At 32.7% G+C, this 20484-nt stretch overlaps 1 pseudogene; it reads left to right on the top strand.

Annotated features, from left to right (window-relative positions):
* Positions 1–4968: 4968 nt before the first annotated feature.
* Positions 4969–11326, top strand: LOC124897950 (annotated as a pseudogene).
* Positions 11327–20484: the final 9158 nt, after the last annotated feature.

A 20484-nucleotide genomic window follows, 5' to 3' on the forward strand; every position in this document is an offset into this window, starting at 1 on the left:
TTAACAAGATTTCTCAAAAATCAATTCAGATTACATATCAATCCGATTTTTAATGAGTTAAGCTAATAAATGAGCGAGTCAATAAACAACTCAAATTTGAACGGATTCTCCTCCTATTTGTAATTTGGAATGATATTAATTAATTTAAGGGTCGGGTTGGTCATGGGAGATGAAATTAGGAAAAATTACCTAAAAGAACAATTTAAGTTTCTAAACTACTAAAAATTCTCCCACTTATAAAATATTACCTATATCCCAAAATTTACTATTTTTACTAAAAGTTAAGATACATCTTTAATTAATTGGAGCAACAGTTTCAATCCAATTTCTCCCTCTAATTCAACCTTTGAATTGAGTTAAATTTTTTTCCTAAAATCATATTCAATTTTTTCTAATCTTATTTTACATTTTTTTTCAAAAAAAAATAATTTTGCCTCTACGTTTACAAAGCGATTTTTCAGAGTTTTTGTTGAGCAAATTCTTTGATTATCATTTTTTAATCTATAATATTTTGAATTAACATTATGAATAGAGATTTGGGACCATCTTTTAATCTTGGATTCTCTCAATTAGGAAGTATCAAAGAATATGAAGAAGTTGTAAACTTCGTTCCTGGTAGTTTTGACTACGAATCTGTTGGTTTTGATGAAAATAGATCCAAGCATATAAATGATCCACATACTATGAAGAAATTACAGGAAAAGCATGCCAAGAAGGATAAGAAAAAAGAAATTTATGGTTCTACGAAAAGAGGATCTAACACTTTTAGAAGTAAAACTCTCGCTAAGAGAAGAAGAGTTGTTGAAGTTATTTCCAAAATTGAGCTTCCAAAGGTATTTGTATGTTCAAATCTATTGAATATTAGACTAAGATACATATTTAGACATGCATGATACGTTTTGAATTTTTTTGTTTATGTAGTTCTTTGTTTATGATTTTATATATATCTCATATTTTTTAAGTAGTTTTGAAATTAACATAACAAGAGATACATGTTTATAAGATTATAGATACATATTGTATAATCTTGTATCAGTTGTCTACTTTTAATGCATCTATATGTATCTCATGTTGTTTGTCTTTTATTGAAATAAACATTACAGTAGATACATGTTATTTCATCCAAGATACATATTGTACTATCTTGTATATATGGTTACCTGAGTATGCTTTTAAATGTATCTAGTATTTTTTAATTATTATTGAAATAATCAAACAAAAGGTACATGTTTTTATTATTAAAGATACATATCGTATCATCTTGTATAAATTGTTATCTGTTTGTGCATTTGTATGTATCTTAATCAGATCAATTTCCTTCTTTGGAAAGAAGTGTTCTATTTCTGCTTCAATACTTTGATGTTTTGAATGTGAGTTTACTAGTGTAGTCATTCTGCATTTGATTCGTATTTCAGGTTTTATAGAAGAAGCTTTGGTTTAGTCCTAGACATAATATCGATTATTGATTCTGTGACCAAGCTTACTGCACGATATGAACTTTATGGTGAACGTGCTTCTTTCACTTTGAGGAAGATAGAGGAGATGAGGAGAAGTTGATTGCAAGAGCAAAAGTATATATGTCCGTGTGCCGCAAGAACTATGTGAGTGAGCAAGTAGTCAAAGAGGCTGCTAAAATTGTTCTGGGGTCTTAGAAAGTTGAATGCAGGTCTAGTTTGTAATATATCAAGTGTCACTTGTCTTTGCAATATAATAGAGGTATTGGTGCAATTTTCTTGTAAGAAGCTTTGTACTTCCAATATCTAAGTAGAAAATAGTCCATTTGCTTAGAAATGTTAAGCAACTATTGTAGTTCCAAGTCTCTCATCTTTCTAAGTCTTTAAGGACAGAGTTGCTTGATGTATGTATTGGTGGGAGGTTGTTAAGAGTTTAGTGGAATATTTGAGGTGTGAGTAAGTTATCTAGGACACCATAGTTAAAAATATACTATTGTACTTTAAGTCATATTTTAGGGAGTATTCCCACAAAGTGATGAAAGTTAAATGTCTATCTATGATTATTGTATTTATAACACTTTTAATTTCCTTTGTCTTCATGTTTTTAACACCAAATATGGTTGATACAAGTGTTTTACTATGTTTTGATTAAAATTTTAAGTAATGGATACACAATTTTGGATCACAAGGATTAAAATTCTTGTCCCAAATGCATATCCCAAGTGTAAAAAATATAAAAAAAATCTCAGGCTATTGGACAACACTATAGATAAACAAATGTAATTGTACTACACACAAAAGCTCTTATAAAATATTTCTACCAAAGTACCAGTTACACTGATTTGCATCATCCTAAATTCACCCTTGTGTTACAAAGTACTAACAAAAGAGACAGATTACACAGAAGTAACATAAATAGAAAAAATACAGAAACAAGTTTGTCTTCCTCTACATTGTCTTGAATCTTGATTATATTCAAAGGTCTCAAAAAAATTGGATTTAGATTTTTGATACTGATGATCACATGTTTTCATGATTGTTGTTTACGAGAACCGAGCTACGTGCCATTAGAACTCTTGCTAAAGCTTGATGGCATGTTTCTTCTCGATATTCCTGCAAAAAGAAAATGAATCTTAAATTAGCTTTTACAACCATGTTAATTTACTATTAAATTCGGACCCTTATATAACAGGCATCCTCTATAGCAATCAAGTTTTTGTACAACTAGCGCTGTAGAGATATTTGACTATAGTGATAAAAAAAGAAGATCCAACAACTTACCTTAGTGGATTTTAATGCTTTCTGAATCACATAATTGCCAAAGGGATCTTTGGCAAGTTGAATTAGTGTTTTTGCATCAGATAGAAGAACATCAACTATTGAAATCATTTCAGATTTTTTTGACTTGATATATCTCTCAAAAACATGACTACCACCTCTTTTGAAGTCTAATAATAAGTACTGCTTCTCAAGTTGACTGAATATCTTACACAAAATCCCTTCGTCTCAGAGTTCAAGAATATGCTGCACAATACAGTTCCTATTGTATAACAACAACATACACAAATTCTAAACATAAATCAAAAATCAGCAAACAATATTAAAGCATGCTCTTATCATTAGCAAATCATCTCATATCTGCTCTTAACTGTAAGGTAGGTAGTTTATTATGTGGTTTTGAAACCTGAAATCAACCTAGTCCATACTAGACCTCCGTTAAAGTGATGGGCAAATACAAGATGCTTTGCTTATGGCGAGTAGCAGATGAAAGAATCTGTCTATTAGCACTTACCTCGACACTTTAAAAAGGTCAGTCCTCCGCTGACAGGATGCTTTAAATAGACAAATACAATCCTCCGAATGATATCTTAGGACATAGCTACAATCATGCAAACTAAAATTTAGAATATGTTATAAAAATAAGATATTTCTTAACATACTAGAAAACAAAATGATCGATACATAAACTGCACAATCATCTACAATATGTATCTTTAACTATACTCATATGTATCTTTCATATGTTTATATAGCTAAAACTAAAACATCACAAGATACATAATTATTCTCAAATATAGCACCACACATACAAGGACACGAAAAATGTATCATGAACCCAAAAAAATATGTATCTCGGCCATATTAACATAACTAAAAAGAGTTACGTCAAAAACTTATCAATTTAAAGTTAGATACATAATTCATTAAACTAGAGACAATTAACAGAAACTAATACGTTAAATAAGATACATACCTTTTCTTGTTTGATCTTTTCTCATAGAAGTTGAAGGAATGCTCAATTGCATTACGAATCAACAACGGTGTCGTATTACCATCAACTATGTAATGAGCCTCAATTTTTTTCTTCTTTTGTCAATTTCCAGTTCTACAACAATTGTTGAAAGCAGTTTATCATAACATACGTGTTCACTAACAACGATTCCATCTCTCTTATAACTCCCACACCTTACATCGTTAATTTAAATGCCAGAATGACATAATAACACTGAAATATGTATTGCAATTATCTCAAACAAAATTAAGAAAAAAAGAGCGTATGAATAATTTGAGATTTGAAAACTGATTATGGAAAGGATTTTGTTTTAAAAATGGAATAAAAAACTAATTAAATTTTTTTTTGTGGAATTATTGCTCCTTTACCATAATTAGTTAGGTTAATTATTGTATTAATACAAGTTTAGCCATTACAACCCTTAAAACATGCTAATTAGTTTAATTATTTCATGTATCTAATATAAGTTAAATGTATTCTCAAAGGCTAAAAGTTGGAATTTTTTGAAATTTTGAAAATAGATGAGATTTTTGGTAAATACCAGTAAACATGTCACTATATATGTAATTTTTACAAAAATTAAATCGGGATAGAAAAATGAGGCCCAAAAAAATTGGGCCAAGAGACCCAAAATGGGTTAGGGCTAAACTGTCTATAATCGCTATAGCCGTAGACAACAGTAACCTAATCAAGAAATTTATAAAAACCCTCTTTCTCTTTATCTCCCTAGGTCGCTCCTTCACCCCTCCTCCCCAAATATTCTGAAAATCCCCATCTCTACAACCATGAGATTTCAAAGGTCAAGATTCATATGACAGTTTTGAGATGCATCTAGAAGAAACCTCATATGAGAATATGTTTACCAAAGAAAGGACAACTCACTCCGCTCTATAGAAGTATTTCTCATCTAAAAGGAAGTTATGGTATAATTTGTATCAACTAGACTTGGGCTAGATGGATCTAACATCAGTGATGATGTCGGGAGTATCATGCATTAGGTTTTTAAGTAAGGAGTTAAATGAATAGACACGTTTAAAATTTGGTTAGGCTCAAATATGTTGTTAGACTCTTTATTACATTAATGTTTGATCATAATAGAGGATCATTAGATGGTGGGCAAAGGTATTTAGTTTATTGTCTTCCAAGACATTTAGATTAATGGATTGTTAGATGTCTAGTGAAGGATATTAAAAAAATATTGAGGTGACTCGATTAGATATAATGGCAAAGGATGTTCCAATAGCATTGAGAAAGTGGCTCGAGGGTGAGGTAGGATAATCCCAGACAAGTAACTATCATAATTGAATCTTTCAACTGACGAGTGAACATAAATGAGTAAATGTTGTGAAGTAAAGATAGGTATCCTATTAAAAGTTACTACGAAAATATAGAGAATAATGTGAAAAATGTAAAGTTGGAATATGGGCAGAGAGAAAGTGGTGATAGCGTGAATTTGGATTTTAACAATCCACAGAGGTATGTGGTATATGATGGTTGGGAATACATATGTATAAATTAAGGTCCATGTTTAATATGAGCTATGGTTTGTTATAACACTTAGACTTCCTTGTCTTTATGTTTGTTGTGAACTTGACATCCATGATTTTCTTACAGCATTGACTTGTGATTTATTGATTGTACTGCATTTTATTTGCACGGTGTTGATGTGTTAAGATAATAGATCGGGTACCACATCGGTACAAATATGATGTGTTGTTATATAGGTCAGGTACCATGGTAGTATGAATATGAGCTTCTGTGATATGGGCTGGGTACCACGCCTATATGAATACAATATGTTTGTGATATGATATTGATAATGGTGATGAGGTTTTCAAGAAAATATAACAGGAGATGGTGCACAGATTTACGTACATGCATTTATTTATGTGTCTTGAATGTCACATTATTTTTATATGTGTTCTTATATATGTTTTTGTTATGGTAAGTGCTGGAAGACATTATAGATGTACGTTAATCCCTTGTATAGACTGAGTGAGAGGTGAAAATCCATGATTTCCTGAGAGAACTAGTTACTATAGAATATATTTGGGTAGAATTTTAATTTTATAGTGGTGTGGCATAGTGATATCGAAGATAGTAATTACTGAGAGAATTTGGGGGTTAACGTACATTAAGAATTTTAGGTACCACAGGAACAATTCGGTAGGGGAAGAAGAGGTATAGGTTGAAATGGTTAGTCAAGGAACAAAGATATGTGAAAATTTAAATGGCAGGTAGATAACAGGAATGCTAAAGTGGGGTGTTAGAGATTCCATGTTTGGGAAGTTAGAACTTAAACATTACTTAATATTATGATCTCTTTGTATTTATTATTGGTGTAAATTGTATCTAATCTTGATCAGCTGATGATGCTTACCAGTACATGTGATTGTACTGATGCTACACTTACTATATCTTTATTTGGAGCTATAATCATGGTGCAAGTTAGTTGGAGTTTCTATATCAGCGATGTCGATCACTCAGTAGCAGCTCCTACTATTTCTACTTTGCATGAACGTTGTATCATGGATGTTCCTATTCTGTGTCTAGTGCTCTTGTACCAATTTAAATTAGGTTCTAGGGAGTTTCTTGTTATTTTTCACATTTATTTTATGTTTCATATGTACTAAAATAAGTAAGGAAAGAATGGATCAAACAATCATATTTAAATTGTTGATTAGTTATTCATATGACAGAAATAAATTGACAAAGTAAATATTGTATTATTTCTGCATTGATTGAATAGTGGGTTATTCAGGATTCTCCTATCTAGTGTAGGTATAGGTTGATGCCCAATACAATCTGATGAGTTGGATCGTGACATCCATCAATGTAACTTAATGCACACATGCCATGACAATAAAGTTATGCAATACCACACTAAAGGAATAATAAATTTTTAGTATTGTCCTAACAATAACATAACTTTTTAATATAATACAATTGATCAATAAAGTATTAGAAATTAAATAGCTATTTTGCATATTGAAACGCGAGTATGGAATAGCTATTTTGCATATTGAAATGCGAGTATGGGTATACTTCTTCAGTCTAGTAGTTGTGTGCCACAAATAACTTCAATATTTTAAGATGTCACCGCTTCTGGGTAAGTGAGATTCAAAGAAATACTTCATGGGACTCCCAATTGATCAATGTCAATAGTTGAAACTAGAGTGCGGAGCATCAAACTATCATTATAAAAAATACAGCTACATAAAAATGTGATAACTGTGCAAACTTTAAAATAATGTGTGTCGGTGTCCCAATTCTTTCCCGTCTCTTCAACTTCTAATTGTGACGAATAATCATAACTGATTGATTTTCTAATCATCCTACATTTAATTATAAGAAAAAGATAATACACATATTGACACAACTTTATATAATTTTATGGAAGGAACATGAGAAAGTACAAATAAAGCAAAACTCTCAACAATAGTGAATTAAGCTTTCAACCTCAATAAGAAATAAATACCTTAATGAAGTATCCATCATCATAGAAAGCCAAATAGGTGGCGGTGTATAGGAAGCGCTTGAAGAATCATCCAATCTGGGCGAGCATACTCGGGACTTAGGCCAAGCAAGAGAGAATTGTCATCTCTTATCCCCTTTATAATGCTCAACACCTACAAGATAAGATATAATAATAGGCACTTAGGGGAAACATTCATATACTCTTTCAACAAAGAGTTGTTATTCCCTTTGCATCTTATATTCAACAGTTATTTTTGTATCAGCTACTGAATTTTTTGGATGTTATGCACCACACACCTCTATTATTCTAGACAGGTGCTTAGAAACTTGGTCATGTATATTTAGTTCATCCCTTCCCATACATTTTATTTTATTTCTATAGGCATCCAAACTTTTATTTAAGCCTGTTTTTAGGAAATTTGATTCCCATGGCTTATCTGAATTTGACATTCTCCTGCACGGCATTGAAGAAAATCACAAATTCAACAATCTATCCCGGAGCTACATTGAGCATAAAAAACAATCGTCTGCACAACGGATACAAAATAATTGCCGTAAGAAAATATAGTAAGTCCATAAGTACACAAAAATCAAAGTTGACTACTCTTTAGAAAGGACCATAAGTAAATGATCAATTTTAAAGATCACTATTCAGTATGAAGTTTAATATGATTTTCATTGTTCAATAAGTAAATGATCAAAAGAAAATGTGTCAATATACTCTTTAGATAGGAAATGGTCTTTTCTCTTTTGGAGGAGATACAAAAGTTGCACTAAAATAAGTAAGTTGCCTCCTAAAAATGGTCATGTTGATACAATAGCAAATAATGATCTATCGTGACTTTTAAAACATGTTCATATAGTTTCAAACAGAAAAAAAAACGTAGGAGAACCTCTAATCTCCAAATCTAATGGTCTGCCCACTTACAACTTAATTAATACTAATGAACAAAAACACACCTTTCAATCTCACTTATCTAGAAACAGTGACATCATGTAATCTTGCACTATTAATACCTACAGAATTTTAACCAATAAGCAAACGAACCCTAGTTTATTATACTGTAGTCTGCAAATTATTTACTACTCTATTAAAGAAAAAATATGCAATAAAATATGTACATTACAATTCTTTGAAATTTATTGAAATATGTCCTAAATTGAAGTGAAGAATACAAGCAACTTTAGCATATAGATTCTGAATTCAAGAAAACTCATAAAAATAGAGAAAACATACGATTTACTAATAAATTTCAATAACCTGCAAATCAGAGAGCATCAATTTCTTGAAGATATGTCAAAGACAAAAAGCAAGTATGCCCTTCTCACCCTGAAAATCACCTCGTCTCGAAAACTCTTAAACTAAGAGGATGCAGAAACCATGGTCTTAGTAGATGGTTTTAATAACTTATAAATCATACTCTAAAGAGAATTAATTTTTTTATTCGAGTATTTACCTCATAGATCTATGATATGTTGTCATGGAGGAGAAATTATGACCATAAGTAGTGGTGCATATGTTCTACGCATTGGATAAGGTACACCTCAAACATTATTTACAGATGATTTCGTACAAGCTATCAATGTTAATATAATTATTTGACCGAGATGAGTACTTACAGATGCCAAAATTCTGACTTGAAATCAAGCAAGAAGTTTAACAAATAAATACAACGAACGACTAAACAAACATCTTGCCTCAATAACATTATCTATGTGAAAAAGTTAGATGAACATTCACTATGAAAAATAAATTTGAGAGTAATAAAATTAATCTAATGAACAACAACATACCTAGTATAGTCCCATACAGTGATGTTTGGAGAGAGTTGAGTGAATGCAATCCTTATTACTACCTCATAGATAGAGAGGTTATTCATGATACTCCCTCCACTCAAGAAAAAATAAATCAAAGTAATTCAGAAAAAAAAGAAACGAATGTAAAAGCATAAAAATTCCAATTGAACAGTAATGACAGATAGTCAATTAGTATAAATTAAACTAACTTCATATTTAGACTACAATTACGTACAATAATTAAAACAAAGTAGTTAGTGTTGACCCAAGGAAATTGATTTAGAAGAAAAGGGGGAGAAGAAAGCATTATCAAGTACCGATCATAGTGGTTGAACTTTTACTCCGATTATAGAAAAATATGTTTCTCCTCACTTCCTGATCTAATCTGCAAGAAAGTAAAGTGAAATAACTAAAAAATGGAAATTTAACGACGACATGTAACGGAAACACAATCTAAAATAATTTTTCCTATTGAATAAATGAAGGATGCAAAGAATGAGAAATATCATACTTTATTTAAATAAAAAATTTCACCGTAATGGATACTGAGCAAAATTTATTTTCCCGTGAAAAAGAAAGTAGAGAATTAAAGAATTCAATTAGTTTTTTCTGGTGATCGAAGGGATAACAAACTATTCTGAAGGAATAAAACACAATTTCAGAGAAATTAATGGGTTTCAATTTGAAAAAAAAAATACTGGCTTTAATTAGTGGGTTTATTTGGGTAGTAATTTTTAATCGAAAAAGGGTCAAAAATACCCTTCAAGTATTGAAATTGATCCAATAATACCTGTCGCTTATCTATTGGTCCAGAAATACCCTTCCATCCACCTTATTGGGTCAAATATATCCTTATAACTAATAGAATTTTTTAAACCATAATCATAAATCTTTTAAACACGTGACACTTTTCTATTAGTCGTAAATTAAATTAATTAAAATAGTAAATTAAACTCAGATTCAATTAAAATGTCTGACCCAAACCTGAATTCGCGTTCGGAAGAATTACCTAAATGTTAATATTCCAGCTGTTTTTTTCAAGTTACCTGCACTGAATATTCTTGAACTTGATAACAACTATTTCACTGGTCAGCTGCCAACAGAGATTAACGCGAATAATCTCACTAAACTTGTACTTTCCAACAACTGGATATTGGGACCATTCCTCCATCAATAGGGAGCTTGAAGAAGCTAGTGACTCTGTCACTTGATATGAACATATTATCTGATAAAACTCCTAAAGAAATTGCAAATTTATAAAAGCTCCTGACTATCGACTTGAGTGGCAACAGTTTAACAGGTGAAATCCTGAGTTCAATTGCTCTATGTTCAGAACTAACATTGGTTGACTTGAGCAAAAACCAACTTGTTGGTGAAGTACCAAAAGAAATCACCAAATTAAAAATCTTGAACGTGCTCAACTTGTCAAGAAACCAACTGAATGATGCCATTCCTGGGAAAATTGGACGGATAAATGGTTTAACAGTTAAGGATCTTTCTTAGAATGATCTTTCTATAAGGAGACCGATCAATGGACAGTTAAAGTTCTTCAGCGGTTGGTCTTTTGAAGGAAACCTGAAACTCTTTTACCCTCGAGCTACTTTTTGACCGTCGGCTTCCAATTTGCCACACAGCTGCTAAAAAATCCATTCTGGGAAGTTTACAACTACCCAGTTGGTGATTACAATAATCATCTTAGTCACTGTTGTTGGCAGTTACTGTGTTGTTCATCAAGAAGGAAAAGTTTGAGAATTTAAAATTTTGGAAGTTAACAGAATTCCAGAAACTTAATTTCAGAGCTGATGATGTTTTGGAGTGTTTGAAAGAGGAGAACGTAATTGGGAAAGGCGGAGCTGGCATAGTGTATCGAAGGTCGATGTCAAGTGGCATCGACATTGCAATTAAGAAACTAGTAGGCTGAGGAATCAGATACCATGATCATAGTTTCTCTGCTAAAATCCAAACATTAGGAAGGACAAGGCACAGGAACATCGTATGTTTACTAGGATATGTCTATAACAAAGGCATAAACTTGTTGATGTATGAGTACATGTCGAATGAGAGCTTAGGTGAAATGTTACATGGTGCAAAAGGTGCACATTTGAAGTGGGAGACGAGGTACCGTATTGCTGTAGAAGCAGCAAAAGGATTGTGTTATTTGCACCATGATTGTTCGCCTTCAATTATTCATAGGGTTGGTAAGTCCAATAATATCCTGCTGGATTTTGATTATAAAGATCATGTTGCTGATTTTGGCCTAGCCAAATTCTTGCAGGGTGCCTCTGAGTGCATGTCGGAATTTTAGTTGAATCTGAATTTAATTTAATATTTTAATTAATTTAATTTACAACCAATAGAAAGGTGCCATGTGTTTAAAAGAATTTCTAATTATGGTTTAAAAAAATTCTATTAGTTATAAGGGTATATTTGATCCAAAAAGGTGGACGGAAGGGTATTTCTAGGCCAATATGTAAACAAAGGGTATTCTTGATCCAATTTCAAAACTTGAAGGATATTTAATGAAATGGGATAATTAGAAGAAAAAAAAAGAAATTAAAAATTGAAGGAAAAAAATAAAGGCAATCCTTGATCAATCAAGCATGCCACATCAGTTGGGTTATGTTTCTACTTTATGTTAATATATAGATTTTCATTACCTATCCAATTCTATCATTTTTATTCCACCATTACTTTAGGGTATTCATTACAATATTCCTTAAGTGTTGTCTCATGTTTAGAAAAATGACAAGAATATATTGGAGGAACAGACCCCTTGCACATTTTGCCTAGGTACAACTATCACATCTTTGCATAGTTTTATTTGCTAGTTCAATAACTGTGCAGGTGCATAACGTACCAGAAATTACACCTGGTCCAATCAAATTCTATTCTTAATTTTACACTACTATAAATACTTAATATTTCTTTTTCCTTCATAGTGTTTTCAATGGAAGAATCTCATGGTAGCGGCATAAACCCTTTCAAAGATTATGATCCAAATCTCTTTATGCTTAAAGTTTAGCACGCTTGAGTCGAGCTTTGTAAAGATTTACTCAAAGATTAAGTATAAAGATTTTCATTTGTTGTTAAATCCTTGATAATGTCCAAGAAATACCTCCTTTTAGGTGATGATACGGTCGATGTCAAGATATAGTTATCAACTAAGGTTGGGGTTGAATTCCAAGGGAACACGTGGTTTGTAGGTATCAATAGTTTAAGTCTATTGGTATCACTGGAAAGTAAAAAAAGGGATTAGTTTACAGTAGTCTCGAGCAAGTAACAATATTAAATCTGATTGAAATCAGTTATGGGTGATGTAATACCCCGTATTTTCGTGCTAGAATTCTAACAGTCGTTCCTGCGCGTCTAAGCTCTAATACAAGTGATTCTCATGTGAATAAAAGTTGCATGATCATTATCCTAGTCTATGGAGTAGTTTAGAGGTGGAAAATGTTTATAGCAATGACCTAGAACAAGGTTGAGCTAAGACCAATTGATTCATCCAAAGTTTGACATTCGATTCTACAAGGGTCAACTTCAAGCATGAATATCTCTTAATATACATGGAATTTTTCATCCCAAGACCTATTAAATTGTAGATAATTGAATAATATTTCCAACGATACCAATTTCGCAAAAATTCGATACTCGAGCGAAAAGTTATGCCCATTGTTGTGAGAGGCAGTAAGGGTGTGTGATGGGAAATGCGCCGCCTAATCAAATTTGTACGATTGGGAGTGCGAGGCACACTTAAATGTCTGCCATAAGGTGTGCGACGCATACCTTAAGGTCTGCCATGGGTTGTGCGCTGCATACCTCACTTCCAAGTGCAAAAAACACCCCTATATATGTCTATAACACGGGATTAAACTCCCACAACATTAAAATAAGTTTACTTTCTCTCAAAGTCACCAAGAACATTGATTAGGGTTTCAATCTAAAAATTAAAATATCTCAAGATTCAACCATGAGTTTTCAATATTCTTTAAGATTTGGAATCCCCATTCTCAGGCATACAAGAAACACTCATTATTTTCACGAATAGAGTCCCAAGGTCAAAAGTTCATTCAAAGCTTCAAGTTTAAGGTATGTGGGGTTTTCCAACAAGAACACCCTTTCGTTCTTGTGCCCAAAAATACTTTCTTTTACGAAGTTATAGATTTTATATGTTTTACTATGATTTTGAAGCATGAATTTATATCTAATATTGATTATCATTAGATTATGATGTTTTTGATATTTTAAAAGTGAAATTATATGAAACTGATGATATTTTGTGCCTTATGGCTAAATTTCCAGATTTTGACGGAATTTATATATGTTTATGATGTAAAGCTTGAACCTTGATAAATTTTCATATGATGTTGAGACATGAGTTTTGAACTCTAATTGAGATTGTTGTTTCTTTTTTTGAGAAATCATGTGTTATAAACACTTTGTGTTCGAATGAATTGAGATGATAATGAAGCTTTGACCTTTTGGTCGTAAAAAGGGGTTGATTTGAACCCGAGATGAGAAAAGAAATCCACTTTTATTGATTATTATTAAAAGGGAAGCATGATGGCTCTCGTTGTGAATTATTGAATTATTTATTTGTGGATTTTCTTTTGAAAAGATCTGAGCTAAGTCCGGGAGTAGTCTTTAGCACCGAACGGGAGGTATAGCAGGATTGGTACTTCCCTAGAACTACGTGCCCCCATAGGTTGTGAGCCTGAGGCTGATTTATATAGTGATCACTAGTGTTTGGATTGATGATTTAAGGTCCTACTTCGATGGAAAGGATAGGACAGCTCTCCCCAATGTGGGTTAGACGTTGGACTCCATGTAGCTCACATGATTTATATCGGTTGTAAGAGACTCCAAATGTGTGTGTATGTATTCTCCAATCTAATATGAAAAGTCTTATTCTTCTATCTGAGATGAAAACATATTTGTTTGAAAGCCTAAGTTTGAGAAAGTCATTATTTTCAAAAGATTTAATGAACATATATTTCAAAGAGAATTGTTATGAGATTTGATTGCTTTGATGACTTGGAATCGAGATAGAAGTGAATTGAGATTTATTATGATGACTCACATGTTTCACCCGATATATTTTACTCTCTTATGATTATGATGATTTTAATTCGAGTTAAGTGAGTCATTTATATCAGCATGCATAATTTTATAAATTGTGATGATATTAAGATATTATTTTACATATGCATTGCACCTCCATATGCTCGGTATGTTTCCATGGTACTGGCCCATATATTCGTATGTGGGCTACATTTTCTCGGAATGTAGGTACAAGGTATAGTGTACTTCTTTAGATTCAGTTAGTTTACGGCATCCAATCAGTAGGTGATAAGTCCTTTTGATTCAAGGGCTTGAGTTAGTTATAAGTTCGAGAAGTATTGTATTTTCTTTATCCAGCCTTATTGAGTTGGGATAGTCGGGAGTCATGACCCATCTACTTATAGTCAGTACTAGTAGAGGCTTCATAGACAGTCAGTAGAAGTTGATGTATTCCATTTCAGTTTTGGTTGTAAAAGCAGAGTTGTAATCTTATAAATTTAGTTTTGTATCTATCATATTCAGAAAAAAGTTATTTTTCGCAGATTTGGATAGATTTATACTTTTTGTTCAGTTGCTTATGAGTTATGCCAGTAGAAGGGTTAGCTTGGGGTCACTTGTGATCCTAAGCACCGTGTGATGTCTCGGGACCCAATTTTAAGGCGTTACAAACTTGGTATCAGAGCATAGAGTTCAAGTGTCCTAGGGTGTGTATGAAGCCGTGTCTAGTAGAGTCTTGCGGAACGGTATAGAGACGTCTCTACTTTTTTTCGAGAGGCTACAGGGTATGTAGGAAATGTCTCCGTTCTTTCAAGTCTTAAATCATGCTATAGAAAAGTTCTCCAACAAACTTATACAGATTCTTATCTTAATCTAGTCAGGCCATCTCTGCCTTATTTCCAAGGTATCAAAAATAGTTAAGCTTAATTCTCCATAGATAGTTATGGAATTGTAAGAGAGCTATAAAAGTATCCTATTAGTACTTTTAAGTTTCAAAATTTGAAGTGCTTTATCAAGCCTGTAGAAATCGTGCACTAAGCCCGAGTCAGGTATGCTTTCAAATTTCTCCTCAGAATCCATAATGATAATCTATACTTCTCTATCTATGTACTGTTCTTGAGTTAACATATTTGGCAAGTTCCAATTTCCTCCCTAGATAATGCTCTTATATTTGCTGGCAGAAGTTTCAGAAGTTTCCCTAAAGTGGCTTGAGAGAAGCCTTCTAGTGTGTTATAAGTCCTTCAAATTTAAGTTATGCCCTCGTTCTTATGAGTTATTTAATTAAGCAGAGTAAGGTGTATTCTTAGATCGTTAAATATTCTGTGTCAAGTTTCTATCTCTTGTATTACGTAATCTTGTTATCATTATGTTTGTGAAAAATCAAAGTCTAGTGAAGTCGTGTGAGGCCTATTTCGATTCACTAGCATAGTTGCTTTGTTATTCATATAATTTTCTCAATCAAAACATAAAACCAAAGTCTAGTGAAGCCGTGTGAGGCCTATTTTGATTCACTAGCAACTTGTTGTTTATCTTGTTGTTCTGGTGTTAGTTGAAAGTGTGGGTTTCTGTGTATAGACAGAAGTAGTAATGTTTAGTTGAAAGTCTTGTGTTAGTTAAACTTGTGGGTTTAGAAGTGTAGTGGCAAGAATGGTGGTAAGGGCGATTTATTGAATATGTATAGCTGAATTTTTTCTTATGATTGAATTAGTAATGAAGTGATATACCCTTGTTTGTTAGTTTAGTGAAGTTAGAGAATGAGATTATTAGTTAAGGTGGATTGTTGTTTGCTTGAGGTATGAAAAGAGTTATTGATGGAATTTGTTATGCTAGGAAAGTATAGGTTTTGATGGAAGTACTTGGTAGTTGAGTATTGTTACTTTAGGCTTTCCTGAGATTTCAAGAGGAAGTTTAGTTGAAATTTATAGAGCTATGAAAGTAATTTAGGTGTGAAGATAGGTACACAGTAATGATGTGAAGAAGGAGGATATGTTAACAGATTATGAATAAGATAGGCCATATGATTATAATCAATTGTTGTTTTATGGGGTTCTAGTGTACTAGTGTTTCCTAATGCTGTGTTCTATAGTTTTAAGTGAGAATTGTGTGTGAGATTGGGTTATAAATCATGTTTAGCTTTAGACATTAAGTTTGAACAGTTGATGGTTCGATTGTTGATGCTAGTTATATGGAGGTGATCTAGTAGGCCTGAACAGTGTATGCAAGAGTGTAAGATCATGTGTTCGTAATTAAGTATGGTGTAGAGGTGTGCCCAAGGTGCTATGGGGCTGCATTATTTTTTGAGGATTATTGCATATTTTGGGGTTAGTAGTAACGTTGAGTTTCTAGGTAGAGAAAGGCTAGTTAGATAATTTATGATGTTCTTGATAACTAAGTTAAGGAGTTATGATTGAAGATGTTGAGCCTTTTTAGTATGATTATTATTCTCATGGTTCGGAAAAAAATATATAAGAATAGAGGTGTGATCTTGGTAGGTTATATTATGTTATTAGAGATGTAGGTATGGTTGCAAATGAGAGTGTAAATCTTTGATGATGATTATTGAAGCTAGAAAGTTAAGGATGACATATGGATGGGTTGTTCCAGAATGATGTTGGTAAGTTTGAAATAAGTTTATTCTTGTGAGTTTAGCATTTATGTGTAGATAATAGAATGATGAAATCATGGCTTAATCTCGAGGATATGGAGTAGACCATCATACTTAGAATACCATCTTTGACCTAAGGGGGAGATGGTTAGTGAAGAACCAAACCGAGTTTTGAGAATTAGATTGTGATACATGTTAATAATGAGTTATGATGAGATAGTGATCCCTTCTTACTCTAGAGTATTCTTTGAATTTCAATCATTACAACACCAAATCCATCACTTGCGTGATAAATCCATGCCACATGCCTATGCTTATACCCATCATGCATGCTCAAGCCCATTCTTAGCTTTTAGCAAGCATGTAACAGCTTCACTCTGTGATTCGAGTTATCTCTTATGAATCTATGAACTCCAGTCTTATGTTGAATAGCTCATGATAAGTATAAACTCATATTTCAGAGTATGACCAGTTTTTAAACTCATGATACTGGTGAAGTTCGCATTATATCATGCATGTCCTTAACTTAGATTTCTTTAATGAATCCATGCCTTTGATATTTTATTCCTCAGGACAAAGATAAGTGTTAATGTTATGTATTATAGTTTTCGTGCTTCTGGTTCATATGTGTTAGCCCTTCGATGACCTCTTCCTATGTTAAGATAGTGGTGATAATAGTGGATAAGCAATGGTTTAGATGTGAGAGAGTTGACGACCCTCATTAAGAAAGATTATTTATGCTTTTCTATCTAGGGCTAAAGTGTGAAGTAAGATTGAGGCCAGGTCTTTGATACATGTCATGGTTAGTTAGAAATTATGTGTATGTTTTTAAGAATAGTGCAAGAAAATTATTGTTGATAAAGGTTTAGAGAATATGCGAAGTATGCCTTTACGGGTATTTGCCTTAAAGTTATATATGATTTTCAATGATAGGCTTGAATGCCATGTTGGGTGTAAGATGATGAATGCAATATGCACTAGTGAATCCATATCAAGAGTTTTAAATTAGTCATTGAAATGGTAAGGCATGTTATGCTTAGGGTGTGATCTCTAAGAAGATATAGAATATTGAACCTTATGGTTTAGACTAGTATTGTGGTTTGGCATGTTGTATCTTGTGATTTAGTGTTAGGCTTGATCATGGTGAGAGAACTTAGTTTAGTTTAGACCTTAGTAGAAAGATTTTGCGGTGCCAATATAAGAATTATACGTTGAATCGAATAAGTATGCTATTTAAGGGGAATAGTATAGTTGAGAGAGAATTTGATAAGTGGTGCTAAGCTTGAAAGTAAGAAGTTGCATTGCCTACGGCCTAGCAATCCTATCCTAGTTTATGAGTTATATAATTATATTCGATGCTATAGAGTTATATCAATGTTTTAATTTCTTAGTCAAATGTCTTGTTCAGAGAATGCCCAAAATTCTTTGCTCCCTAATGTCAATAGAATTTCGTAGAAAAGTGCTGAAGAAATACTCCATTTGAGTATGGGTAGTCAGTATGATCCAGTCCATATAGCCTGTAGTCTAGTTTAGCAAGCAAGGAGATAAGCTCCTATAGATTCTTAATTTTCCAGCTAGTCTTACTATCTGCAGTCTTATACATATGTACATTCCAAGAGGAAATGTGTTTGTGTCCAATTAAATTATGAATTCAACTCAGTTCATGCATCAGTTTCAGTTTTAGATATTAAGTCAAGATTCAGTTCGTAAGTATCCTGCGTAGTATCACAGTCTCTTTCAAGTATTTTCATCAAATTATTATCATTCGGGGACGAGCGATCCCAAGAGGGGGATGTTGTAATACGTCGAGTTTTCATGTCATAAACCTCTCATCCTTTCTTATGAGATCACATCCATTGCAAAGTAATGGTTGCTCATAAGTTGACACTCTTATTTCTATCTTAGCCATATTGTTATTTTTCTTGAGAATTCAGGCTCTTGCAGACCAGTTCAGTAGCTCATTATTCTTGAGATCTAGTGATTCAGTTCTATCAGTTACACATGATAGCTTGAAGACTAATATTCCTTTGTGTTTTAGTTTAATTATCCACATTTGAGGACGAATGTTCCCAAGGGGGAGATAATGTAATACCCCATATTTTCGTGCTAGAATTCTAACCGTCATTCCTGCGTATCTAAGCTCTAATCCAAGTGATTCTCATATGAATACAAGTTGCATGATCATTATCCTAGTCTATGGAGTAGTTTAGAGGTGGAAAATGTTTATAACAATGACCTAGAACAAGGTTGAGCTAAGACCAATTGATTCATCCAAAGTTTGACATTTGATTCTACAAGGGTCAACTTCAAACATGAATATCTCTTAATATACATGGAATTTTTCATCCCAAGACCTATCAAATTGTAGATAATTGAATTATCTTTCCAACGATACCAATTTCGCAAAAATTCAATACTCGAGCGAAAAGTTATGCCTATTGTTGTGAGAGGCAGTAAGGGGGTGTGATGGGAAATGCGCCGCCTAATCAAATTTGTACGATTGGGAGTGCGAGGCACACTTAAATGTCTGCCATAAGGTGTGCGACGCATACCTTAAGGTCTGCCATGGGTTGTGCGCTGCATACCTCACTTCCAAGTGCAAAAAACACCCCTATATATGTCTATAACACGGGATTGAACTCCCACAACATTAAAATAAGTTTACTTTCTCTCAAAATCACCAAGAACATTCATTAGGGTTTCAACCTAAAAATTAAAATATCTCATGATTCAACCATGATTTTTCAATAATTCTTCAAGATTCAGAATCCCCATTTCGAGGGCTACAAGAAACACTTATTATTTTCACGAATAGAGTCCCAAGGTCAAGAGTTCATTTAAAGCTTCAAGTTTAAGGTATGTGGAGTTTTTCAACAAGAAATTCCTTTCGTTCTTGTGCCCAAAAATACTTTCTTTTACGAAGTTATAGATTTTATATGTTTTACTATGATTTTGAAGCATGAATTTATATCCTATATTGATTATCATTAGATTATGATTTTTTTGATATTTTAGAAGTGAAATTATATGAGAATGATGATATTTTGTGCCTTATGGCTAAATTTCCAGATTTTGAAGGAATTTATATATGTCTATGATGTAAAGCTTGAACCTTGATAAATTTTCATATGATGTTGAGACATGAGTTTTGAACTCTAATTGAGATTGCTATTTTTTTTTGAGAAATCATGTGTTATAAACACTTTGTGTTTGAATAAATTGAGATGATAATGAAGCTTTGACCTTTTGGTCATAAAAAGGGGTTGATTTGAACCCGAGATGAGAAAAGAAATCCACTTTTATTGATTATTATAAAAAGGGTAGCATGATGGCTCTCGTTGTGAATTGTTGAATTGTTTATTTGTGGATTTTCGTTTGAAAAGATCTGAGCTAAGTCTGGGAGTAGTCTTTAGCACCGAGCGGGAGGTACAGTAAGATTGGTAATTCCCTAGAACTATGAGCCCCCGTAGGTTGTGAGCCTGAGGCTGATTTATATAGTGATCACTAGTGTTTGGATTGATGATTTAAGGTCCTACTCCGATGGCAAGGGTAAGACAGCTCTCCCCAACGTGGGTTAGACATTGAACTCCATGTAGCTCACATGGTTTATATCGGTTGTAAAAGACTCCCAATGTGTGTGTGTGTGTATTCTCCTATCTAATATGAAAAGTCTTATTCTTCTATCTGAGATGAAAACATATTTGTTTGAAAGACTGAGTTTGAGAAAGTCATTGTTTTCGAAAGATTTAATGAACATATATTCCAAAGAGAATTGGTATGAGATTTGATTGCTTTGATGATTT

Source organism: Capsicum annuum, chromosome 4 (genome assembly GCF_002878395.1).
Source record: "Capsicum annuum cultivar UCD-10X-F1 chromosome 4, UCD10Xv1.1, whole genome shotgun sequence".
Taxonomy (NCBI): Eukaryota; Viridiplantae; Streptophyta; class Magnoliopsida; order Solanales; family Solanaceae; genus Capsicum; species Capsicum annuum.